At 38.2% G+C, this 27243-nt stretch overlaps 1 protein-coding gene across 6 annotated transcripts in view; it reads right to left on the minus strand.

The window, feature by feature from the left end:
* FUT9 (fucosyltransferase 9) overlaps positions 1–26444 on the minus strand; it is a 76181-nt gene extending 49737 nt beyond the window's left edge. For 2 of the 6 annotated variants that reach the window (XM_087943199.1, XM_087943180.1), the window contains exon 1: positions 25655–25968. The gene's annotated coding sequence lies outside the window, so the exon portion shown is untranslated. Of the gene's footprint in view, positions 1–25255; positions 25969–26222 lie in introns of those variants that run through there. The other 4 variants (XM_026666513.2, XM_087943189.1, XM_087943208.1 and 1 more) reach the window with 4 other exon arrangements.
* Positions 26445–27243: the final 799 nt, after the last annotated feature.

The following is a 27243-nucleotide window of genomic DNA, read 5'->3' on the forward strand; positions in this document are numbered from 1 at the left end:
AAATCCACTTGGTTCTATTTCTCTGTGAAATCTGATAGCAGAGGCTAAGCACATTCTGAATCAATTCTTAAACACTGTGATGGACTATACAAAAGCAATTAACTTGGCTAAGTTTTTATTGGTCTTTGGAATGAAGGGGAATGGTTCTTTCTAGATTGGAAAGTATTTACCCTTGAAAGAACAGATTGCGTTTCATGGTACTTTTGGATCTATCAAAGTCCCCAATAACTTCAATGGCAGTTACCATCTAAAAATGGCATAGAAGCTCTACCTATTCCTAGAAAAAAAGTTTGCCCTCTATGATCTGCATTAATAGTTTCAGAATTGGATTCCTGAAATTTGCCTTGATATTGGTTGTTGAACCTAGCTGTAGAGCTACAGTTAATGTAGAATGCTAATAGATGGTTTATGGTCGAGATACCTTACTACATATATAGGAGTGCAGTGGTTAGACACTGAGCTTGTCAGTTAGAAAGCTGTCAGTCAGGTTCGAGACTCGAGTACTGCATGACAGGGTGAGCTCCTATTCTTGCCCCAGCTCCTGCCCACCTAGCAATTCAAAAGCATGCACGTGCAAGTAGATAAATAGATACCACTTCGGTGGGAAGGCAACAGCGTTCCATGCACCTTGGGTATATAGTCATATGACATGACCCCTGAAGCATCTTCAGACAACTCTGGTTCTCTTGGCTAAGAAACAGAGATGAGCACCTCCTCCTAGAGTCAGACATGACTGGACAGAGGAAACCTATACTTTTTTTCCTTGACTACATATATACTGCTTTGTAGTCAAAACATTTTTTAATGTCTAAAAGTATACGCTGAGTTGACAAAATCAGAAATGGGAAGGTGATAAGCCACTTGTAAAGCCAAGAGAAATCATCAGAACCATTAAAAAGCAAAAGTTAGAATGTTTCGGACATGTGATGTGATACCCGGATAAATACGGCATACTTCACTTATTCCTCCAGGGAAAGATTAAAGGCAAATGAGGGCCAGGCAGGAGAAGAACATTATGGCTTCAAAATCTAAGGGACTGGTAAAGAGAAAATCTAAGGGACTGGTAAAGAGTTTGTGGTAAAGAGGAAAGATAAATAGATAATTGAAAAAGAATGGACAAAAGATACAAGTATAATGACTTAAATTGAGATTAAATAAATAAAATAGAATTAAGAGAGTGAAAAGAGAAGATATGAAATAGTATATAAGGTGAGCATGAATTTGATTTATGTCTGTACCAAAAGTTATAACCCGGGGTTAAGCCGCTTTCTAAAAAGAAGTTTTATGTTTTTATGTTATGTATTTTGTTTGCTTATGTTTGTTTATCAAGCATTAATGATGTTGGATAAGAACATATGAAATAGTAATAATATGAAATATAGTAATATGAAATACATGAAAGTATAAGTTTAATGAATAAAATTGAACAGAAATAAAGGAAGAAACAGTGAGAAGTTGGAAAAGAGTAATGTACTTAAATGAGATGTTTTATTTGTTTTGTTAAGCAGTTTTTAGAAAAGATGTTTTATGTTTTTATGTTTTATGTTTTGTTTGTCTGTGTATTGTCCTTGAAAATTAATAAAATTTGTTATTCAAAAAAAAAAAATCTAAGGGACTGGTTTGGACAAAATTCAGCAGCACTTTTTCGTGCGGTTGTTGATAAAAATAGGATTATCGATGTCCGATGACAGATATGGCACAACAACAAGAAGCCAAAACTTCTCCAGGCTGTCAGTCTACTCCTGAAACAGGTAAAATATAACATTACTATGCTAAGATGTGACAAATTAGTTTAAAAAAACACCCCAATGTTTATCAGCTTCGATAGTTACTAACTTTAAGGAAGGTCCAGATCATTGCAATAGTGGGGATCTTTTCTGTAGGGTTGCAAATTCTGTGGAATGATTTAACTGCAAAGCTTAATGTAATGAAACAATTTACAATTTAATAATTTAACTTCTCTGAAAGACATCTCATGAAAGTATTTCCCAACCAATAAGTCCTACCAAATTTGTATTTTAATAGAGTGCTTCATTTTTCTATTATACTTGAAAACTGTTTTAAGATTTATATCACTGAAAGGACAACTATATCTGTGCTGGAAAAAATCTGCATGAGCACCAGATGGCATCAAAGAAATACAGAAAACTCTTTTTAGGGAGGGTGGGAGAGGCTGCTGTTTCATGATTACTTGCTGTTTTGCAGCCCAATTATGCATAATTTCATTAAAACTTAGCTAATTTAGTAGATTTGTAGAGTTATTATTAAAGGAACCAAGCACACGTGCTGGTTTTTCATTGTCCATATTTTTCACTAATCATACATCCACTAAAAATCCATTAGTACTTTTTTACATAAAACTATCCAGATGATATTTTGATGCATAATTAATGGGAGAATATGTTAATACTGCATATATTCAACATTCATTTGTATAGCACTATTTACTGTTCACTGTGATATTTTAAAGATATGCAATGTATGGCTTGATTTAGTGTGCATATATTTATGTAATATAACAGTATACAGTTAGCAGTAATTATACATTAACATGGTTTAAAGCTTTTTTTTCAGACATTACTATTTCTAGTGGTTTGATTGTCTAGCTTAATAATATTCCTATTATAAGTTAAAAGAAAATATGGTGGAGATAGATGGTAAAAATATACACAAGGACCTTATTATATGGTATATATTTATTATTCTATTAATAAAAATATTTTATTGGAGTATTTTTTGTCTACTCTTTTGAAAAGGTAGGGTTTTAATTCCAATTTCACCTTTTGCCAGTGTATTTTCCAAGCAGTTGACATCTCTAATTGGAACATCTGTTCTATACCCATCTGAATAGACTACAATTAAAGAAGGCTTTACAACAAATTTGAACTACACGGCCTCATAAATGCAGTTGGTTACTTGCAACTAGATAACCTTGCCTATCTCACTGATTACATGAAATTATATCATGTATAATCTGAGATCGAGTGTTAAGTAATTCTTTCAAAGACTTTCAAGTCCAAATTTATTTAAGTGTCATGTTTTCAATGTAATTAGCATTAAACAGTGTTCGCAAAGGATTAGCAAAAGACAAGTGGAAGTTCTGCAAATTATATTTAATCATTCTAATTCTTCCTGTTTCTTTCAATCCTTATTTATTAAACCCCAGTAAAGAAAAAATAATAATAATAGACGCTGTACTTTTTAATAAAGGATCAAATATTTTTTTTTTAATCCTACATTTTTTTTCTGGCAGTTTTCTTACTTGACTGTTTAGTTGACCTGCTAAAAGAAAATCTATGACATTTTTTCCAATTGCAACTCACTGTTTTTGATGGTAGAAACAATAACAAATTATAGTATCGCTCATCACTACAGATATGGAGAAAGTAAAAATATACTATAACATTAACTGGAAATTTCAATGTAACAATATGACTGGAAATTCAAAATGAATTGATCATATCAGAAAGGGAAGGTGTGTATTATAAGGAGAAACTATAGGTGAAGAAGGGCAGCACGTATAAAAATGTTGAAGAAGGTTCTATAAGAAAGTAAACAAGGATCATAATAAAATGCATATTGGGAGTTGTTTCTTTGATTATCAGTCACACAGAGTACTAAAAATCTGTAACTTATGACTTATTTTTTAACATCTCCATGAGACAAAATACTTCAAGCCCAAACAATCCATAGAATGCTATTTTAACCTAAACCAAGGCAATTTATTAACACTCAGTATGCTAATAGTACGGGGTTATGCTTTTAACTACTATTCCAGGCAAGGAATGCTATAAAATGTCAAATAATCTCTTGCAACTTTAAACTTTCTTTATGGGGATTTAGAAAGAAAAGCAATAGGCCTAAAACTGAATTGAAAAATGTCCTCCCTTATTTGCATTACTTTCCTCATCCTGCTAAACATCTGATGTTAGTCCTGTTTGTGCTGTATATAGAAAAAGCTAGCACTAGCACTGCCTCCCTTATTGCAGTCAATTGAAGCATTCTGTGTTGTTTCCATTTCTCTCTGCCTTGATTTTGTGGGTGCTGCTATCCCTCCTGATGCAGTGATTTTAGAGGATTAGCAGAGGTTCTCATCCTGCTGGAGATAAACTTGTGATGCCAATTCATAATTATTTGTTGCCAGCACTTGAACTGAGCATGTACAGAAGTTTAAAAACTTAAAAGCTTAAGAAGTTCATCTTTTCTCATTGCTACCAAGAAAAGCCTTTCTTGTACCCAAAGATTTGGCTTAATGTAGATGTATGTATGCTACTTAAAAAAACAAAAACCTTTAAATTTGTAGATTTCAACTTCTTCTGTTGGTGGGTCAGTCAGGAACTAAATCTTCAATCAGGCAGGAGTGTTGATATAATTCTTCTGATAGATCAAGGAAGCTGGGCGACAACTATGAAGAAAAACCCTTCATGCCAGCAAATTACCTCTTCAATATTACCCACCCAACACATTGTAGAGCTTTCCCTTTGGCCCATGTTAAGGTTTTGTTTTCCACAATACTTGAGGAAAAGTATAACAATACCTTTTGGCAGTCTGAACTTCCCTTTGTGATCTGCAGAAATCTGTGACTCTAGAAAATATTCTTTGATATCTTTTCTATAGCAACCTGCACCCCATTCTTAATAGATAATTCATCTGTTCTAAGAATGATTTTACTTACTTTATATTTTTATATTTATATTATATATTTATAAGAATGATTTTACTTACTTTATATATTATAACTTTAGACTTTAACATCTCTAGAAGATTTGCAACATTTCATACAGTCAGCATTGCTTTTTGCAGGAACCTATTATTAAAATAGAAACTGTATTTAATCATTTGACTGTATCAAAATATAAAACTAATACAAATATTCAAGTAGATATAAAGAAAACAATATGACACATTCATAATAAGCCATCGCCTCTACCCTAAACCCCAGTCTGATCTAAACATTCCATCATGTTTGAAATGACCTTTGATATTTATGCCTTAGGCATAAAAGCCAGCTGGGTGACTTTGGATAGTCATTCTCTCAGCCCAAGCCACCTGATAGAGTTTGCTGTGTAGGGAAAATAGGAGGGGAAAGGAATATTAAGTATGTTCACCGCCCTGAGTTACTTATAAAGTAATAAAGGTGGGATAACAATTTAATCAATAAATAAATAAAATAAGAGTGAAGTCCAAGTTTTACTAGAGATACGCAAGTTTGTTCCCACAAAAAGTAAGATAGTTTATCCTATGTGCCCCAGCAGTATTTATATTTTAAATAAAAACCAAAATAAGCAGCCCTTTCATTGTTTTAATTTTTAGGATTTTATAATATATAACTTTTAAAATTCTGTTTTATATCATTTTGTCACATTGGTCAGTGATACCAATAAAGTGTTTGTATGTATATGTGGGTATGTATCAGTGGTGAGATTCAAATTTTTTTTACTACTGGTTCTGTGGCTTGGTGGGCATGGTGTGGCTTAGTGGGCGTGGCTTGGTGGGCATGGTAGGGGAAGAATACTGTAAAATCTCCATTCCCTCCTGACTCCTGGGGAAAGGTTACTGCAAAATCCCATTCCCTCCATACCTTACTAACCTGCATTCCAGTTCCGTTCTCCTGTTCAGGGCAACAAAAGAAAACCCAGCTGATCAGCTGGGACTCAGGAGGCAGAGAATAGATGGGGGCAGGAGCAGTCAGAGGTGGTATTTGTCGGTTCTCTGGATTATTCAAAATTTCTGTGGGTGGATGGGTTATGTGTGTTATACCAAAGTGTGTGTGTGTGTGTGTGTGTGTGTGTGTGTGTGTGTGTGTATGTATGTATATGTAAATGTGTGTGTGTGTGTGTCTATATATATACACACACACACACTTTGGTATAACACACATAACCCATCCACCCACATATGCACCCTTAATAGCTCAGTAAAACTAGTTTTATATTTTAATTTTTATTAAACATTTAATTCTTATCTAATATTTTATATCTTTATCCACAAATTAGTTTTACAATTTATCAGATATTTCTATTATTTTTTTTTTTTAGTAAATACTACACCTCACAGTACGTTTCTTTGATACATTTTATTTACATCAATTATCTAGAAAATGTTTATGCACATTAACCTCATCTCTGTAACCCTTTTTCAAAATTCTATACAATGCTGATCGATGGCGATGACATCAGTAAATAATCTTCATTACTATTACATTGTTATGTAGCATGCAATTAATTTGTTATCCAAGGGTAATTTGTTATCAATGGACTCAAGATAGCCACTCCTTCTTTCCTATGTGACATGTTGTTTAAATATTAACTGTTCATGTCTTTTATGGTAAATGCTATATCTGATGAAAATGCTTTGGTAAAAAGCTTAAATACTCACTATGTTAAACAAGATACTTTTGTGGGTAGAACAAGTGGTATTTTACTACTTACTATCTTTATATGAAATCGCATTAGGATTGAAATCTGGCCATATGCTCTTTATAGGATATCTTTAGTGGTTTATGATCATGAAAGTGGATGTTTAATCTTTAGAGATTTACTAACACAAATGGAAGTTGTGAATTATATTAATTTTTATTTTTTTAAATAGAAAAAAATAAACCATGAAAGTGGGATTCACAACTAATAGCAACTAATTCCCATTAAGAAAAAAAATGGATGGAAAGTAAAACTGATAATAGTAGGCAGAGCCAGTAGTAAAAAGAACAGACAAAATGTGTTCTATTTCACATCCATGCATATATTTTCTTTTCTTTCTTCACTTTCTTTCTCCTTTCCTACCCCATACAAAAATGCCTGAGCAGTGACTGATATTGGAAGAAAAAGACACATGGATGGGAATATTTAAAAGAAATTCCTACTTAAAAAAATATACAGGATAACAACATTCTACTTAATTATACATCAATATAATCATCATTTAGTGACAAAATATGGGCTACATGGAAGGTATAGAATGGAAAACTTACATTAGTATTTAAATTATCTTTATTACTAATTTAGAACAAAGCATTATATTACTATAGTCAACACTTTCTTTCTTTTTTTAAAAATTTTATTGGTTTTTAAAAACAAACATAAACAAACAAAACATAAAAACATCAAGCTGTCTTCCATAGGTGTACATACAGTGTGCCGGTTGGTTTACAAATTGTTTTGTGCTTCCATTTCATAGTCTTCCATTATAATTACATACATATAATCTCATATTGTCAATCAAAAACTAAATACCTTAGTATCATTATTAACCAATCATTTGACTATACTTTTATTCATTCATGTTTTACAAGATAACCATAATTTACTTAATTTATTGTATAAGTTCATATTATCATCCCAAATCTATCCTAAAATCATTTTGTAGTTATGAAGCAGGACCAAATGAGGAACCTGGAACTGTCTCCATGTTTCCTCTTTCCTGTTGCTGAGATCTCTAGCGACCAGAAGCCGCCAGGATTCCTCTAGGGGTACAGACAAATTCAACTTGCCATAGCCCAGGTGCATGGAGCCGTCTTCTTTGAAGGATATTTGTGCTCGTAATTTACAAAGTAAGTCTCTTCCTAATAATGGGATAGGGCAATCGGGCATGTAGACAAACTGATGAGTAATAGCTTGGCCCTTTACTGTACACTCAAGGGGTTCTAAGAAGGGGCGTTGGGATGTACTCCCCGTTGCCCCTTGAATATTAATAGTCTGCCGAGAGGCTTGGGCCAAAGGCTGAGTTAGGACGGATCGGGTGGCTCCAGTATCTACCAAAAATGTGACAGGCTTGCCTCCCACTTTCAGGCTGACCATGGGTTCTGGGAGGCTTTCTGAACCCGGTCGGTTTCATTCCCAATCCTCAACCTGGGCCAAGCCCACAAGGGGAGGTCTTCCTAAACCCCTTCTCACCTCCTGTCTTCCCCGGCCTCTCTCCACTGGCTTCCTATGGCCATCTTCCACCACAAAGGAGAGATTCCGTGGGGGGGCCATTCTGTCTCCAGGCCTATCCCTATTATTCTTTTCAGGGCACTCCCCTTTCCAGTGGCCTTGCCTTTTACAGAAGGCACACTGATTAGGGCCTATTTCCCATCTCCCCCCCTTTGCAGACTGTTGCCCCTAGCCTGTAGGCCTGGCCCTGCACCTCGTGGGACATGGGCCTTCCCTCTTGTAGGGCCTGCAATGGCTCCGCGAGTAACTCGGCCTTCCGTTGCAATTTTTGGTCTTTCTTTTTGTTTTCCTCTTTGTCCCTATTGGCAAATACCTTGCGGGCCACTTCCATCAGCTCACTCATGGGCTTTCCCAGGGCACCCTCAAGACGTTGCAATTTACATCGTATGTCCAGGGCACTCTGGGAAATGAATGCCATAGTCATCATACGCGCGTTCTCAGGGGCTGAGGGGTCTATAGGGGTGTACATACGGTATGCCTCTACCAGCTGGGTGTAAAATGCTTCTGGGCTCTCGGTGGGTTCCTGCAATATTAAAGCAGGCTTTGACATATTAATCACAGGCTTTCCTGCAAGGCGAATGGCTCGGACTACAAGGGACTGGTAATCCCTCAATCGTGTTTTCCCTTCATCAGTGTAAAGATCCCAGTCTGGGTTACTAGATGGGTATTTCTCATCCATGAGGTCAATTAAAGAATGATTCAGTGTAACATCAGGTTTTAATATTTCACTGATTGCATTCCTAATTTTCTCCCTTTCCTCGGGGCTGAACAATGTCCCCATGAGTTGTTGGACATCTAGCCAATTGGGATTATGGGCATCCATTATTGTCTTCACTAAGTCTGCCACTTCCATGGGTTTTTCGCTGAATGGGCCGTAATGTAACTTCCAATTTAACAGGTCTGAGGAAGTCAAAGGTACATGCTGGAATAATGAGAGTGTGACTGACTCAGAGGGGTTCCTAGGGTTAATGGCCAGTTGATCTACCTGCCTCAGAGGAGCTGTTAGAGAGGCTTTTTCTGTTTTTGCTCGAGTCCTGGCAGCAACTGGCTCAGTTCCAGATGAAGTCCCCTCCCCTGGTTCCAGACTCAGAGACTGTCGGAGCCTCTCAGTAGAAATAGGGTCAGGCCATTTTTCCACTGGTGTAGAGGATGCCCGCTGGGGAGGGTCAGCCTGGGCTGATCGATCTGTCTTCTTTACATATGGGGACCATTGGTCCAGCTGGGCCATGAACCCAGAGACCCCTGATGATTCTTCATCTCCCCCTCCATCATCAAACCCTCCTGGTGGCACATATGGTGGGGGGTGTGGCGCTTCCTCAGGACAACTGGGCAACACCTGCGCAGTTTTGCGCAGGGTTTTCAGTGTAACCTTTCGTGACAATAGAGCCTTACACCAACGCATTTTTAGTACTCGTAACCAAGGTGGGGGGTGATTCAATAGGTCCAGCCACACGTCTATATATGGTGCCTGATCTGGATGTCCTAGAGTAGGGTGGAAGACCAAGCGGTGCACCTGTACTGCAGTGGGGATGTCAAATGTACCTATAGTGGGCCACCCAAACCCAAATGTGCGCCACTCTGTCTCACAAAACTTTCGCAATTTTAGTCTACTCCACTTATAACCGTAATCTTGTGATTGGTATGCCTCTTTGAAATGTTTTAACATAAACTCCAAGGGAGTGACAGGTGTACTTTCCTTACCACCCATGAGCCACCCACTTAACCAGACAAGACAGTTTGAGGGAAAGGGTTGAAGAGGAGAGTAGGGGGTCTCTCCTTCTCCGGACATTCACACACACCCGACCCAGGGAGCCGGATGCACACGGTCTCCGATGGGAACTGCGGGCGCCACTCGCTTTCTACTGACCCATGGTGCTGGACACTCACAGTCACCAATGGGAACTGCAGTAGTCTTTCTTCACAATCAGGCCTGACAATTCCACCCACCTTACCTTTTAAGAGAGGGTGATCAGTCCTCTCCTCCGTCCCTGCTTATAGGGAGGGATTATTTTCCCAATCCAATACTTGCCTGCAGGCGTCTTCCTTTTTCACAGCTGGCCAGCCCCCAGTCCTGTTCCTCTTACCCTTCAGCAGTGGTTCTTGGAGGTGCTGATCGCCGATGCCAGGGAACAGAGGTCTAAGGAAGTCCCTCGGATTCAAAGGTCCGATGGCGCCTGGGATGTTCCCCACAACTCACTGATACTCTGGCAGTCGGGATGGACCCCTCCAGAGGGCCTCAGGGTCCCTTCAGTCCTGCCGCGGTCGCCATTGAATGTAGCAGCAAATCATACATCGAAGACAGGACTCAAGACCACGAAAAAGGTGGAGGAAATCAGGTTTATTGCGCAATACGTTCAGAGTATTAGCATGACAAATTCTGAAAACCCAGCTGCATCTGGGGTGGTTTCTTTATACCCAGAATGACCTCAGCATAGGTCTGGGCGTTTACCTTTAACACTTTCACAAATTACGGTCAACTGATTATACACGCATCTTAGGACAGATAAATGCAATATCCTGTGTTACGGCAGGAACACAAAAGAGGATATGATAATTTGTTTTCTTGCTTATTCTGTTATCTTACACCAACAGTAATTTTCCATTCCCATCCTTAGTTGCAAGAGAAGCAGAGCTTTACTTCCTTAAAATATAAGTTCCTTAATTTCGCAACAAACAAAATACAGAAGTAAATGTGACCTGTAAGTTAGTTCTAACCTATGACCTAGATTACTATAATGTCCATATTTTATATGCCGTAATTGGTCCTGCTTCAGTTATAATAAGAAAGAAGTACATCTTTATATATTTATTATTTTCTAGAAATCTACATATTTCATTACTGTACTTTGTTATCTAACCATTGATAGAAAAGATCCCAAATTTTATAAAATTGTTTATCCTCTTGTTCTCTAATTTCAAATGTCAATCTACTCATTTCAGCACATTCCAATATTTTCTTAATTATTTCCTCCTGTGATGGTATCTTCTCATTTTTCCAGTTTTTAGCAAATACAATCCTAGCCGCTGTTAATACATTTACAATCAGGTATTTCAAGTCTTTACTATATATTTCAGGTAAAATTCCCAATAAAAATATCTCTGGTTTCAAGTCGATATGTTTTTTTTTTGTCATTTTCTCCAACCACATGTGGATTTTAGTCTAGTATTTCTTAGCATCTGCACAAGTCCACCACATATGGTAAAATGAGCCAGGTGTCTGATGACATTTCCAACATTTTTCAGATTTATTCTTGAACATTCTTGCTATTCTTGTCGGGGAAAATGCCACCTGTAAAATATCTTATACAAATTTTCTTTATATGCTGTTGACATTGTCATTTTATAATTTTGAGACCACAATTTTTGCCATTTCTCTAAATCAATCCCATATCCAAAATTCTTTCCCCAAGCAATCATAGTTTCTTTAACTTGTTCTTCTTCTAGTTTAATTTCTAATAAATATCCATACAATTTTTAAATCACCTTTTCATCAGTACCTGTCAAAATCTTATCTAAATCAGTCAATTTATGATAGAAACCTTCTGTTTCAGAATCTTTATCATACCTTGAATGTATTTGCGCATATGAAAACCAATTCATCTTCATACCTTGTTCCTCTAGTTTTTGCATAGATTTAAGTTCACCCTTTTCATTCAGTATTTCACCATATCTATCTGTTTGTTCCTTTTGATATATTATAGGATACGAAAATGCTTCAATAGTTGATAACCAGACTGGAATGTTCAAATAACATTGTCTTTTAACCTTCTCCCAGTTTAACCACAGAGACTCCCATATATAATGTCTTCTAAAATACCCCTGTGTTTTAGTTCCTTTGTACCATAAAAAAGCATGCCACCCCAACAACAGATCATGTCCTTCTAATGTCAACAATCTAGCATTTCTTAGTGTTATCCATTCCTTAACCCACATCAGATTTGTAGCTTGGTAGTACAATTCCCAATTAGGCAAACCAAATCCTCCTCTAATTCTAGCATCTTGCAAAAGTTTTAACTTTATTCTCACTTTCTTACCTTGCCATATATATTTCAACACGATTTTATTTAAATCTTCAAAATAATCTTTTCCAAGCCTAATTGGAATTGTTTGAAAGATATAAAATTCTGGGTAATATATTCATCTTGATTGTTGAGATTCTCCCTATTAGTGAGAGTTGTAAGTTTTCCCATTTCGCCAGATCTAGCACTATCTGCTGTTTAAGTTTAATATAATTATTCTCTTTTAATGTACTACATCTTGCTGTCAAGTATATCCCCAAATACTTGATCTTATTCGTAACTTGAATTTTCAATAGATCTGCCAGTTCTTCCTTTTGTCTTAATAGCATATTCTTTGTCAAAATCTTTGTCTTAACTTTATTTATTTTCAAACCAGCCACCTTTCCATATGTCTCTATCTTTTCTATCAATTTTCATGCTGTTTCTAAAGGGTCTTCTAAGATGAAAACCAAATCATCGGCAAATGCTTGCAGCTTAAATTCTTCCTTTTTAATTTTCATTCCTTTTATATTCTTTTCATCTCTAATATTTCTGTTTAACACTTCCAAAGTTAACACAAACAACAAAGGTGATAGTGGGCACCCTTGTCTTGTTCCTTTTCTTATATTAATAGAGTCTAATTAATATACTAATATACTACACTGTATACTAATTTAGAACAAAGCATTATATTACTATAGTCAACACTTTCTTATGTTATAAAAATACACACATTTGCCATCTTTTGTTCTCTGCTTACAGGACCTGAAAAGGCAAAAATTTGCAATGACTAAACGTTGAACTTTTTTCTGCCAAGCAAAAGAATTGCTTAGCAGATGAATTGGTAATTTGTTAATACCATAAAGACCTTACATATAATTCAAGAGATAGGACAGAATAAAAAAAAAAACACAAAAGGAAGTGGATATAACTATTGGTATTGTTCTGCAGCACTTATTCAAAAGCTTGCAAAATTATTATATCACAGATCTTCTACAGCGATTTTGTTTGATAAATTTCTATATAGTTAACTGATCTAGGAAAAAAGCTAGATCAGAATGGATTCAAATATTGTCATCTAGAACCAAACGGATTTGAGATATTGCTAAGCTTTTCAGAACACTGACCTAGAGCATTAACTGATCAAAATAATAAGGATCTTCCAATTAAATTTATTGATTATGCCTATGAACAGGAATCTTCTCAATTAATAGTTATCACTATTTTGGCACTAGATTAAAATTAACAGAATTCAATGTGGGGTTGGACTAATTCCGTCTGTGGCTACCTAAAGATTCTAGGTTGATTCCTCTTTTGACTCAAATAACAGGTTCTGCTGCTATTTCTCCTACACTTTCCCACCTCCCATTTTAAGGGCAGCAGATAAACTCTCAATGAAGTAACCAATATTTGAGAGAATTAGCAAGTTATGGCAAACCTTCACAGCTACAAGATTTATAGAATCCAAATCAGTGCTAGATCTTAAACTTGAAAGACCTTATCCACATTCTCTGTTAGGCAAGTTGACATATATTCAATATGATGAACTTTATTTTGGACTTTGCCCAACATACGGTAAAAATATAGATTACTGTGCAAAATTATATATAAAATTACTAGCTATAATTTAAGAATAGTCCATACATCACAGCTATGAAATTATGAAACAGAGTTATGACTAAATGAAATTAAGAAAATTATGCACAGAACATAAAAACTATGGAATTATTATAAAACTCAACAGTTATAAAATATTATAAGATTAATTTAAACTAGCACTTAATTAAATTTATAACAACTAAGCACTACAGTAAAATACTGTAATAAAAGATAGTAAGATAGTATTCTATGCCATCCTGAAAGCTAAAAGGTGCAGCTGTAACAGTGAAAATTATGAAACTAAAGATTACAAATGCAACATGCTTGATTTAATACTTGCTATCAGTCTATTTCTAGCAGATTTTGCATGATGTCATACATAATTTGGAACATTGTAAGTTACAAAAGAAAAAAAATCCAAGAGAAATTAGTTGATATAGCATCAGTTTGGGTGGTCTGTAAGTCTGGAAAGTAAGGTATAAGTTATATTATGAATGCCTCTGTAAATGAACAGTTGAGAAGGACATGCCTGATGGTTTCAATTTCTTCATCATCACAATGGCATAGACGTTCTGGAAAGTGGATCTTCCCATGTCTTTCTTCTTAACAGTTGAAATAAGAATGCACAGAGGAAATGCTGCCTATAATTAGATTTTATGGTTGCCTGAGGTAGAATCATATAGTCAGAAGGAATATTTCAAATCTTCTAGTCCAGAGAAGGAATCTTCAAACTATTGCAGATGAATGGCTAGCCAAACTTTTCTTTTGAAACTTCCAGTGCTAGAGCTCCAGGAGACAGGCTATTCTATTCCTTAATAGCTTTTACAACTAGGAAATTCCAATTTATTTCAAGTTGGTACCTCTGTCTTAAAAGTACTAGTGCCTCCTTCAGCTTTTATTAATGGGAAACTTTGTCCCAGCTCAGGTCAAACTATCACTGTCCATCCATTCTGCCTTGCTTCAAAAAGGTTCGCATTTGCTCATAAACTGGAAGATGGGAAATATATTCGAAGTAAGCTTAAACTGTAGTATCTCAGCTTCAATCATTTTTCCCTCTCAAGGTGGTGTTCTCTGAGTAGAGGTAGGAGCCACTCTGTCTACATTCTACAACATTCTCTGCTAACTAGTAGTCACTGTGTTTTATGATTTGTGGTCTCTGGCTTTTGATATTCTTGATTCTTTCTCTCTCCCCCCCCCCCCACAACAATTGTTCACAATAATTAGTAGTTGAGCACAGTGGTGGGATTCAAAGATTTTTACCAACAGTTCGGTGGGTGTGGCTTGGTGGGTGCGCTTTGCATGTGTGCACATACTTTGTGTGCGCGCGTGACAAATGCGCACTTTGCGCAGGTGCAAAGGCATTTGTGCAGAAGCGTTCCAACTCACCTCCTGCAAGCCTGGACTCTCCCTGTTGCTTCAGCAGCTGCTGCGCGGCACTCTGCTGTGCCGCACAAAGCAGCTACTTTTCAAAAGCAGGGAATAAAGATGAGGCGGGCGGGTGGGCCCAACAGCAGAGCAGCAGAGAGAACGGGTGCAGTCTCTGCTGCTCATCAGCACTACCAGCTTGATAGAACTGGGCCAAACCAGTAGAATACCACCACTGGTTGAGCAGCACTGTTCCTCTTTGGTTTTAGAATGGCTACTCAGTGGTAGCTCTTTTTTAGGCTACCGTTGGGTTTATTTCATCCCTGATTTTCAACATTCTCCAGAAACTACTGCAAGAAATGGCATGTTACATGATAACATGCTAATAAATGTACTGAGCTTGTCAGCTGGAAAATTGACAGCCTGGGTTGGAAATCTGAGTGCTGTGCAATGGGATGAGCTCCCATTTCTGCCCCAGCTTCTGCCACCTAGCAGTTTGAAAGCATGCAAATGTGAGTAGATTAATAGATAACACCTCAGTGGGAAGATAACAGCATTCCGTGTATCTTTGGCATATAGCCAGGCCACATGACCATGGAAAGTGTCTTGGGACAATGCTGGCTCCCTTGGCTAAGAAAGAATCACCGTCTAGAGCAGGGGTGGGCAAACTTTTTGGCTCAGGGCCTCATTGACTTTTTAAATTTGACAGATGGGCCACCACCTGGTGTCGAAATGCCTGTCATACAAGTCAAAATCAAATGAATGCAATCATTCAATCATTCACATCAAACCTTAATTCTGTACCAATCTTCGGTGGCGGATTAAAAAGACCAACGGGGCCAGATGTAGCAACCGGGCCGTGGTTGCCACCCTGGTCTAGAGTCTAGAAGGTCTAGAGTCAGACACAACTGTCCACAGAAATCTTTATCTTTTTCTTATTTTTTTTTAGCTGAAGAACTTGACATGGAATCTGGAAAGGAATAAGGGGCGGAACCATTTGCTTTTTTACTATGCAGCTCTCCCTGAAACAAGATGCCTTGGAGTCAATTGCCCACATCCATATCATGTATAAATGGCATTAATATAAGGTACCATAAATAGGGGGACACTCTGGAGAACTATGTAGGAGCTGTAATTATTACAAAATGCAGTCACCTCTTCACTGGCAGGTGAGAATTGCCAGAATCACATGGTACCAATATTGGAGGCACTACACTGAATGCAATTCAGTTATTAGTTATTATGTGTACAGCCCTACACGATTGGACAACAAGGTTGGGCATTTCCCCAACAACTTCAATTAAAGTAATGCATAAAGATACACAGGATCTCTTTGTGTGAGATCTGAAAAGGAGAATTAGGAAACAACACTTTTCTTTGAGTCTTTCATCCCTCTGAAATAGCCTTCCCCCCGAGACCCAGATGTCATACTCTCTGCAAAAACTTGAGAAGATATTCAAGAGAATCATTCCATGGATCATTTGTCATGTAATGTTGCTAGAAGTGGTCTCTAAGAAGGAATACAATTACTGCTTTAATTGGAAACATTTTTGTTATATTTATGTTTCATGGATATATGAAAATCCCCAAGCATCTATGTGGACACATAACTTTTATAATAAAACACACACACACACCAATGTAGAAAACATGTTGGAATAGTACTGCCTTTTATTTTCCAAAACATTAAGAGAATGGCATTGCCAGAACATTACATTGGGAAATGTATCAACATTTGTCAATGATTACATTTGATTGGTAGTTTGGGTAACTCATGTCCTTACTCCACATGATTTTCAGGTCCTTGGAAAGAACTCTAACTAACTAAGATTTCCTAGGCAATGCCATCTATAACACTGTGATGGTGAACCTATGCCACGTGTGCCAGAAGTGGCATGCAGAGCCATCTCTCCAGGCATGCCAGCTGTTGTCCATTGCTCTTCCAGGTTCCGGCTCATGCGTGCCGCCAGCTGGTCTTCGTGCATGCAGGAGTACTAGAAACTGGAAGAGCAGGTCCCTGGATGCATGTGCGTGCTGGCCAGATGGTCTTCGCATGCGCATGCACATTATAAACCAGAAGACCAGGTGGATGCCGTGCATGCACTGGGAAGCTAAGCTTCCGGTTTCCAGTGCTCCCACACACATGCATCAGGGAGCTGCTCTTCCAGTTTCTGGTGCACATGTGTGCTCCCGTTTCAGCACTCGGTGCCAAAAAGGTTAGCCACCACTGCCATAACGGATCAAATGAAAACCAGGATACGAAGAAGTTATTAGGAATAATCTGCTAAATTCGCTCTCAGCAATGAAAGCTTTGTCAATAACTTTGAATCAGGCACACTCTCTCAGCTCAAACTACCTCACAGGGTAGGAAGGACTATCTACAAGACCTGGAGTATCTGAAAAAAAAAAGGTGAAATAGAATTCAAACAAATAAATTAATAGATTCCTCACTCAAGTATTACCCTCACTCAAGATTTATTAGGGAAAATCTAATGTGAGTCCTGTTATGCATGCTGGATGTTGTGGACTATGAATTCCCAAGCCACTCAACAAGGCAACAAATGTCAGTAATGGGCTACTTGTCCTTGTACAGCAGTGAATGACAACCTAGGACATTCCTCTGTTTGGATGTGAGTTGTTTGGTCTGGCACCAAGATAAATGTCTGGTCTTCATCAATAACCAGAAGGAATAAAATAAAGAAACTGAAACATGGGGTTATTACCCATATACTGAAGATTTCATGAGACTTATAGTTGTCTGTTCTACCAGGAACCAATTGTGCTCATGCAATGGAGGGAACACCAATACCATATCTGCCCCTAGAAAAGTTGTCTCTGAAGGTTGATAAATCAATTATGGTCCATGATACCAAGTAAGCAATAAAGAGAATCAGTTTGGTGTAGTATAATGGCTAAGACATCAGACTAGAAATTGGGAGAGCCTAAGTTCTAGTCTCACAGGCACAAAGTCAATTGGGTGTCCTTGAGCCAGTCTCTTTCTCTCTCTCTCTCTCTCTTCCTCTCAGCCCTAATTAGGAAGCAATGGCTGAAAAACTTGCAAAGAAACTGCAGGGACTTAGAGAATCAGTCATGATTGAATGAAAGAAACACAAAGAAAAGAAAGTAAGTAAAAAAAGCCTAGACAGAGTAAAGCAAGACTATTGTTATTGGATGCAGTCCTTATAGTTGATTTCACATATTATCTTTTATAACTTATACAGAATCTTAATGAAAACAGGCTGTTAACGTAAGCAGAGAGAAGATTTTGAACTACCATATTCAGTTTCTGACTCTTCATTGAGACAGTGAAGTTTTATGGCCTTATGTTCTGTGAAAATACAAAATCAATTTGAAAAATACGAAGAAAACTAGAAGCAAAGCAAACAGCTAAAAATATCTTGACCTTAGTAAGAGTACGCAGCAGTATGACTGAATTTTTTCTTTAAATGGTGCAACATACAATTGACTTAATCTCTTTTTGCAAGAGCAAAAATACTATCCTCATTGACTCATTAAAATAAGACTAACCGTAAACGTTTAACACGAAACAGTAGCATCACTGATTTTAAAGACATAAATTTACAAAACAATTGGTTTTTGATGAGTTTCTTAATCAAATGTTTTAAATAATGTTTAAGAAGTAATACTTTAATAATAAAACTAGTGGTTAAAAAACTAGAAATCAGGATATGGTGAGTTTTAATATCGCCTTCGGCATGAAAGGCAGCTGGGTAACTTTGGGCCAGTCATACTCTCTTAGCCCACAATACCAGGTTTGCATCAATTCCTGTTGCAATTGCTTTCAAAAAACAGATCCAGCCCTTGCAGGAAAACACTAGGGGAAAAATATATGAATTATACTTAATAGAAAGAATAGGAAGTGATTATTCCAATAGTTAAAAATTGTATTTGAAATTGTAGATTCATAGAGTACAGTATAACATTATAGCTGGCATTATATATTAAATTCTGAAAAACTTACCAACAAGATTTGTGAATTTATTGCCATTTTATTTATTGTTATACTGATGTTTTAATTATTTTTGCCACCCAGAGCAAGATGGGCAGCTATATACAATAATACAGTAACTCAGTAATAACATGTAACCAAAATTAAATCAAAATCAAATTTAGATGGGCCAGGGTTTTTTGACAAAGAAGTGGAAGTTCAATAATTTGATCCTGTTCTTACCTTATCCCAACAGTAACTTATCCTAAATTTAAATAATTCCCATTGGAATTATTAAGAACTTCTTGCCTTCACTAGAATGAAACTGCTTTTCAGCTAAATTTAAGAAAAAGATTCAGAATAACGCAGCTAATAATTGCAGCAACCCATCAATATTATATAATCCAAGAAAATTACAACAAACCCACATTAACACAGTAAGTATTACATTAACACAGTAAGTATTACACAAACATGCATACATCATGACTAGAAGCTTGGAAAGTAAGTTTTACTAATAGCCATTTTGACAACAGGGCAGGTTAGAAACAGGAAATATCTTGTCCAAATAACAGATATTTTGCTTAAACAGACAATAAAGCAATAAATGGGTCTTGTCAATCTTTCTGCTAATCTGTCCACAATGCCCAACAATTATTACACTGTTATTCTTACACTTTTGCCATCAATCTGTTTTAAGCATCCAAAGAAAAAATATACAGAATATTCAACAATTTCCACTGTAACAAATAAAACCTCCTTTCCATAACTCAATTGATTAAAACAATGTTTTCCTCTTTAATATGGGAAATATAGATTTTAGTAAAAAGAAGCCATAACATCCAAGCTTCTGGCATGTTTTCAACATGAAAAATTAAGGCATTCACAGCCCTATTAGGTTCATTGCTAAGTTATAAAACTTATAGCAAATGTTTAAAAAAAAAACATGATGCAGAACTGTAATTACAGAATAGTATCCACAGGTTGGGGGGGGGGGAATATTATTGCTACAAAATTATCTCACTTAAATATTGTCTTCTATTTTTTCACATGTTTGTTGACTGTGTCCTCAGAGGTAATAAGGATCTTGAATCCCACCACTGAATCCCCCTTGTCAATAGACTCTAGGATGTCAATGTATCTTAAGGCCAGTTTCTTTGGAAAAAAAGGTTTGGTATGTAGGCTGCTGCTCTCAGTATTTGGGCTCTGAGGAAATTTTTATTCTTGACTGCAAAACCCTCTGTAGCTGCTGGTTATCAGTCACAACTATCATAAGCATTTTCTCAGTACAAGTTGTCCCTCAACTTACAACCATTTGTTTAGTGAGCATTTGAAGTTACTGAAAATTGGTCCTCACACTTATTAAGTTTGCAGCAACCCTGCAGTCTTGTGATAATGAGCAGGGCACTTGGCAATGGGTTCACACACTTATGCCAGTTGCAGCATCCATCAATCATACGATTACAATTTGTGACTTCCCAGCCGACTTCTAAGAAGCAAAGTCAATTGAGAAGCCAGCAGAAGGTTGCAAGCAACAGGCTCATGATGTCTCGCTTGACAATCTTGAGTGATTCACTTAACAAGCATGACAAAAAGGTTGTAAAATTAGGTGAGGTCAGGTGATGATGCCTCATTGTACCACTTCACAATGAATTGTTCCTTCCCAATTGTGGTTGCAAGTTAAGGACTACCAGTATTGCTATGCGTACTCAGTTCTTCCGGGATGAAGGCTGTGAATTGGATATGGTGATGGAATTTCATGCAGATTTTGGATTAAAATTCCATATTCCTTTATCACCATCTATATTAGCCGAGGCTAAACATACAGTATTGACTGCTTATACTTGGGAGTACAGTTTTATCGAAGTAGATTGCCATTGTGTATCAGACAATTTGCCATGACTGGCATTTTCCATGTGACTCCCAAGCATTCAAAGTGCCTTGCATGTGTGAGCTGATCAGAGTAATCCTATTCTTAAGCATTGTGATTTGGGAGTTTTGCCACTAATCTGTTACTCCGCTATTGGGAAGGCACGGGATAACAATGTAATGTTACATAGGCTAGCTGAACAGTATTACAGAATCAGCAATGCTGCCATCAAGAAAAAGAAAAGCTGGTTTTAAAATGATTGAGTTTTAAATGAAATGTAATACTCATTCCATAAGAACACTGGATATTTTGACTCTTTATTACTATCCAGAAATATATTTTTATACAAAAGTGTGGCAAATTGTTTAAAATGGGGAGATTTTGATATTTGAGATATTTCTAGGAATAACCTGGCCCAAATACTCATAGCAGAAGAGTTTTCACCCTTGAGTTCAATATAAATGTCCTAAAGGTGTTTTTTTTTTAATCAGAAAGTTTAACATCTTACTGAACCTATATTATGTAGATTTATAATATTCAATCCCAGTCCCATAATTTTGATAAAGAATTTGATTCACTTCTAAGACATTGTGAGTGTAAGCTGCTTTTATTAAAACTGATGTAAATACATTTAGAGTTAAAAGATTTTAAATAAATAGATGAATAGATTTTAAAAGATATATTTAAAAACAATTAAAAAATTCTTCTTGAGTAGCAAGCAAAAATCAGAAACAAAAGAGGTGAATCAAACGGGGGCGTGCATAAGCGCAGGGGGCATGCATAAGCGCACCAACGTGCCTACCGTCCCTGTCCTATTGTTTCTCTTATTCTTTTATTTTTATTTTTCTTATATGTAACCATTTCATGTATTCACAACTATGTATACATTTATACTTATTATCTTGTAAACAATTGGCAAATCAAATAAATAAAATAAATAAATAAAAATAAATAAATAAATAAATATAGCTTTTTAAAAGGCATAGTTCAAACTACAATCATTCTAATTTTATGAATGGAATGAAACATGTAAATATGGGTAGGAAAGGAGTGACATAGTTCTTTTCAAATTGATGGTTTATTTTAGATGTAATCTGATTTTTCTCATTTAATTTCCCCCCCCTCCATTATGATGTTGTAATCTTTGTCATATCCTATAAAGCAGGGCTATCATACTCACGGTCCACCTCACAGATGCATCATGCGCTGGCCACACCCACACCCATTTTCAAAGAGGGAAAAAAATCACGATATGTCGCGTGACACTGCCGTGATGTGAGTTTGACACTCCTGCTATAAAGTATCTGCTACTGCAAGAGTGTGGAACTTTCTTTGAATCAAAGGCTGACCAGCTAGTAGGTCATTGAAAAAGATAAGGCATTCTGCTCCTATTTTTACTTTTATCTTGAGGAGGAAAAAAAAATCTTCAGCTCTCCTGAATAATATTTTGGCAGAACTAACCCGTGATGTTAATAAACACTACTAAGGTGCTGGGGGCTATGTGTGACCTGTAGATTGCTCACCCCTGCTCTACTGCATTTTTATCTAACCATAGAACTGCATATTGTGCAGTTTGGTTTTATTAAACTACAGATTTTTTTTTAAAAATCAACATTTGGAAACAGACATTTTCCAATGTTTTTTAAACATCTTCCATTCCCATCTTGTAGTATCATATAAAACGTTGTTCCTTTCAATTTATGTTTCATGATTGATGGATATGAAACTAGCATTAAGATAAATGGTTATATGCTTTATTCATCACTATATGTGCTTTTTCATCATATTTGCAACTTTAGTACATAAGCCATTATGAGTTAACTGAAATACTTCAATTCAGACATCCACTCACCCATGGTATTTCCTAATTGACCTTGGGCATGCATGATTTCTTAGGTTATCTTACTTCACATGATTGCTTCTAACTCAGTTAGGTATATATCACCTAACTTCAAACTTTTGTGTAACTTACACAATTCAGACAAAAGAAAATGCATCCTGAAATTATACATGGATATCCCCGTGCTCATCAAATAATTTTAAGACTGAAGAATCTGTTATTGTACATTCTAGGACTGATTTCCATCCATGCTAAAATTTATCTTTCCTCTTTTATTAGTGAGAAGGACACATTCAATATTAAAATACCAGTATCTGTATACAGGTAGTCCTTGACTTACAACAGTTCATTTAGTGACCATTCAAAATTACAAAGGCACTGAAAAAGGTGACATATGACCATTTTTCACACTTACGACTATTGTAACATCCCCATGGTCATGTGATGAAAATTCAGACACTTGGCAACTGACCCATATTTATGATGGTTGCAGTGTCCTGGGGTCATGTGCCCCCTTTTGTGGCAAGCAAAGTCAATGGGGAAGCCAGATTCACTTAACAACCATGTTACCAACTTAACTGCAGTGATTCACTTAACAACTGTGGCAAGAAAAGCCATAAAATGGGGCAAAACTCACTTAATGTCTCACTTAGCAACAGAAATTTTGGGCTCAATTGTGGTTGTAAGTCAAGGACTACCTGCATAGTAATTTATTAAAACTTGTAGGGCAACCAATTCTCAAAGCAGGATACTTATCTGCTCTAGCCACATCAGTCTGAGTTCATATTTTGTTCTTTTGCACGTTTAATATATACCTACAATATACATACATGTGTGTGAGAAAAAAACTGATGGCTTTTGCTTATATTCTACATCCAAGGTTGTTTCATTATTATAGTGTTCCTAGGCTTATTTAGATACATCTTATAGTAATTGGTTGGCTGGTCCATCTTTTAAGAGGGATTACTTTGACAACATGAGTCACCTTCTCAAGTGGGCAGATAATATTCTCTATTTTCACCCTAGTTCCAATCCAATGGATCTAAAAAAATCTTTTTTGAGTATATGTGCAGAGAACTGTGGTTACATCAGATAGCTGGCTGTCTCACAATGAAGACTTCTATGTTGGCTGAAAGGCTGATGATGTATTAGTGACATCAACAAGGTATGTTTTTCCCTCATTAAATAATACCCTGTTTTTGATAGTACAAGGTTAGCTTCTATTTCATAGTGCTTTCTTCTGATAATGGTTTAACAAAGGGGTCAAAATCTCTAATTGATTTACTTACAACACAATCACAAATATTTGAATTAATTTCATGTATTAGCATTTTTCTAGTAATATAGCACAATAATTATCTTTTCAACATTTCAATTCACATACCAACACATGTTTATTCACCTAAGTTAAAGAGTATTGGATACATTTTTTCACTCTCTATGTTGCTATGAGTATCTATTTATCCAAAGCATTGAATTTTGGATAAATGACATGTATTTTTTTCTATGTTGATTTTTGGCCTCGCCTTTCTCATTGTAGACATTTATTAACATGTACAGAGCAAACCTTGCCTAAAATAAAAGTGAACTTATTAAAATGCAGGTGTTAAGAATTCAAAAGGTACTAATGCAACAGATCTGAGAAGGAAGTAAAAGCCAGCTCACATTTGTTTAAAACCTGCTATTCAAGTATATTGCTCCACAAGAGAAAAATGGACCAGATACTTTTAAGTGTTTTCTAATCCACAACAAAACATGTATTCATACCTATTTCACATTTCCTCCCCTTAAAATAAAGAGGGGGGAGAAGAAATGTAAGAAACAAGGGCAACAGTTCTGAATATATCTTGTTGCAACAGGGAGTATCATGATACACAAGTATCAACAGTATTGTCATTCATGATTCATTTATCTGTATAGAACATGTGAATCTGAGCATTTTAAACTATTAACCCTGAACTATTATCAGTTGTTACCTAGATTCCTACAATCCAGTCATGTCCCAAACCCTAGATACAGCTGCTAGCATTAAAAGAAACATCACTTAATCTTGTGAAACTCCAGTTAAATCTCTCTCTCTCTCTCTCTCTCCCTCCACACACACACACACTGTATTCATCCCAAATCTTCAAAAGAGCAACACCATTTACAGAATTAAAGACCTTTTTCACATATTTCCAAGTTCAATATGACATTGAACACAAACATTCCAGAAAAGAACGTTAAACAATACTCCATCCTCGAATTCTTCCATTCTGCAGGGTCGTAAATTGCAAAGATTCAGGCGACCCGGCTGTAGAAGCAAATAGGATTCAGATGTGTAATATGCGTTTATTTGTATCCATAGCGCATGTAATTTAAAAATCACAAGTGTAAGTACTTTTTGGCAATCAGCACAACGTCTTTCATGCTTAATCTGGGAAGCGAGGATAAGAAGTAGTGATTGGGGGGATGGGGGTGGGGCTGCTGTCATAACAACCTTCCACGATAACTACCGAAATAGCAAAAAAAAAAAAAAAAACCTGAAAATACTACACAGCTCACTGTGGAATAAAGGAGATCAGAAAGCGTGCTGCAGAACCCCGCGAAGAACACAAAGAAAGAGAGCAAGGCGTCAAAACGGAAAGGCGATTTCCCCCAACAAAGTTCATTTGGGTTTAACCTTTCTGCATTCCCTCCAGAGAGCAGAGAGGGGACACTTACCTATGCCAAAGCTTCATTACAAAAAGCCCTTGGGAACCAGGCGGGCCCGTCTGCCTTCTCCTTCTGTCCAGCTCAGATTCTTTGCTCTGTCCAGAAAAAAAAGGTCCTACGGCTGGAGAAGGACTGGCACAACCCCAGCAAGCTAGCGGGCGACCAGGGGATCTCTTTTTAAAGACTTCTTTGTACGGCGAGAAGCAGGAGGGAAAGGGGAGAAGGCTGCTCAGGCAGGAGGAACTGAGGGCGGGAGGGGAAGGAAGCCTCCAACCTCTATTCAAATGGCTCCTTGAAAAATAAAACGGCCCCTCGGAAGTTGTTTTTTTTGTTTTAATGTCCTAATAACAACGGCGGGTGGGATACGGGTTGTGGGTGGGGGGACGGGATGGTTCAGCTAGGACTCACCGGAGGAGCTGATTTAGAAGGCTCAGGAGGGCTTACAGGAGCCGGGTATCGCCCACGGCGACCAACACGCGAGGGAACTCGCGTGGAGAGGCGGTCAGGCGGGACACGTGCAAAAGAAAAGGTGGCTCAAAGAAGGGCAGCGCTCTGGAGATTTCTGGAGAGCCGGGTCTTGCGGGTTCGAGCTGGTGTTTTTATCTCCATTTCTGGGAAAGCCTACTCCCCTTCCTTCTTCCCCCACACCTTTACTCCTTCCTCCAAGAAGTCTCGGGCAGTCCTCTCAGGGAAAGGGCTAGGAAGCCATCCAGGCGCGAAGCAAAAGCCAAAGCGCCTCTCGCTGCGGTAGGAGGAACGGCTGTCGCTGCTTGGTCTCCCCCCCCCCCACCCACTCCACTTCCCTCCCCTCCCCTCCCGCCTTTCGCTTCCCACCACAGTCGCCACAGGCACCAATTCCTTCGAATACCAAGAGAGAGAGCGAACAGTCCGCCGACCCACCCCACCGCCGGGGGGAGAGAGAGAGAGAGAGAGAGCAGGTGCTCCGAAGGAGGAGCCATCCATCCATTCCACTCACCCGTCCTCGGTGGGAAAAGGCGGGAGCGCCGCCGAGGCGCCGCCCTGGAGGTAACAGGGCAAGAAGAGCAGCAGGAGCAGGAGCGGGTGCACGGGGAGCGGCGGAGCCCGGGCTGCTCCTGCGCGCGCTCTCGCTGCCCATGCCCGGCGCCCAAGCTGGATGAGGGGAAGCTCTGCGAAACCGTAGGAAAGGACGGACGGACGGACGGACGGACAGGCAGACGGAAAGCCGGTCGAGAGAGAGAGAGAGAATAGACTTAAGCTAGAGGGGCTCGCGCAGGCGCGCGGCCGACGAGCGGCACAGACGAGAGTCGGAAGGGGGGGGCGGTGAGGGGGGGTGGAAGAGGAAAGCGTGGCCGGCTGGGCTTGCCGGTGGTGGTGACGGAGAGGAGTCGCGCGGCAAAAGGGGGAGCCCTGGCGCTGCTCCGGGAGAGAGCGGCAGGCGTCACGGTCTTTCCCCTCTCCTGCCGCAGCGAGGCTCGCCTCGCCTCCGGGGCTCCCGCCCAGACGAGCCTCATCAGTCTGTCTCCCGCTCGCCGTGCCGCGGGGACCCCTATTTGTTAACAGAGGCGGAGGCTCCTTTGGAGCATTTCTAGCCTCCGTGACTCCGCGAACCATCTTTTCCCCTTTGAAAAGCACCGCGGCAAGCCCTTCAGTTGGAAGGTGGGGGCTTCCCACAAAGGTCCTTCCGCAGAAGAAGGGCCGGGCTGAAATTCCTGCCTTTCTTATCTTTCCCATTCCTTCGCCGTCGCGATGCTGCCCGGGGGTAAAGCAATAGCTAACCTGCTACGCTCTTCCTTGCTCGCATAAGCGCAGAAGAGAGCCGGGTTTGTGCAAAAATCAAAGGGAAAAAACGAGCTCACGGCTCGTTTACAAGATGGGGCTTCCCCCCACCCCATTGGTGCAATGGATGGTCCCCTTTTTGTTTGCTTGCTCGCTGTCCCTCCCCAAAAGCCGCGATTACCTTTGTTCCCAACAAATGAAATGCCTTTGCAGGCGAGCGGGCCAGGGAAGGGGCGAGA

The sequence above is a fragment of the Notechis scutatus genome, chromosome 1 (genome assembly GCF_049901735.1).
Source record: "Notechis scutatus isolate UNSWTSFEM ecotype Mainland chromosome 1, rNotScu1.2, whole genome shotgun sequence".
In the NCBI taxonomy this organism is placed as follows: Eukaryota; Metazoa; Chordata; class Lepidosauria; order Squamata; family Elapidae; genus Notechis; species Notechis scutatus.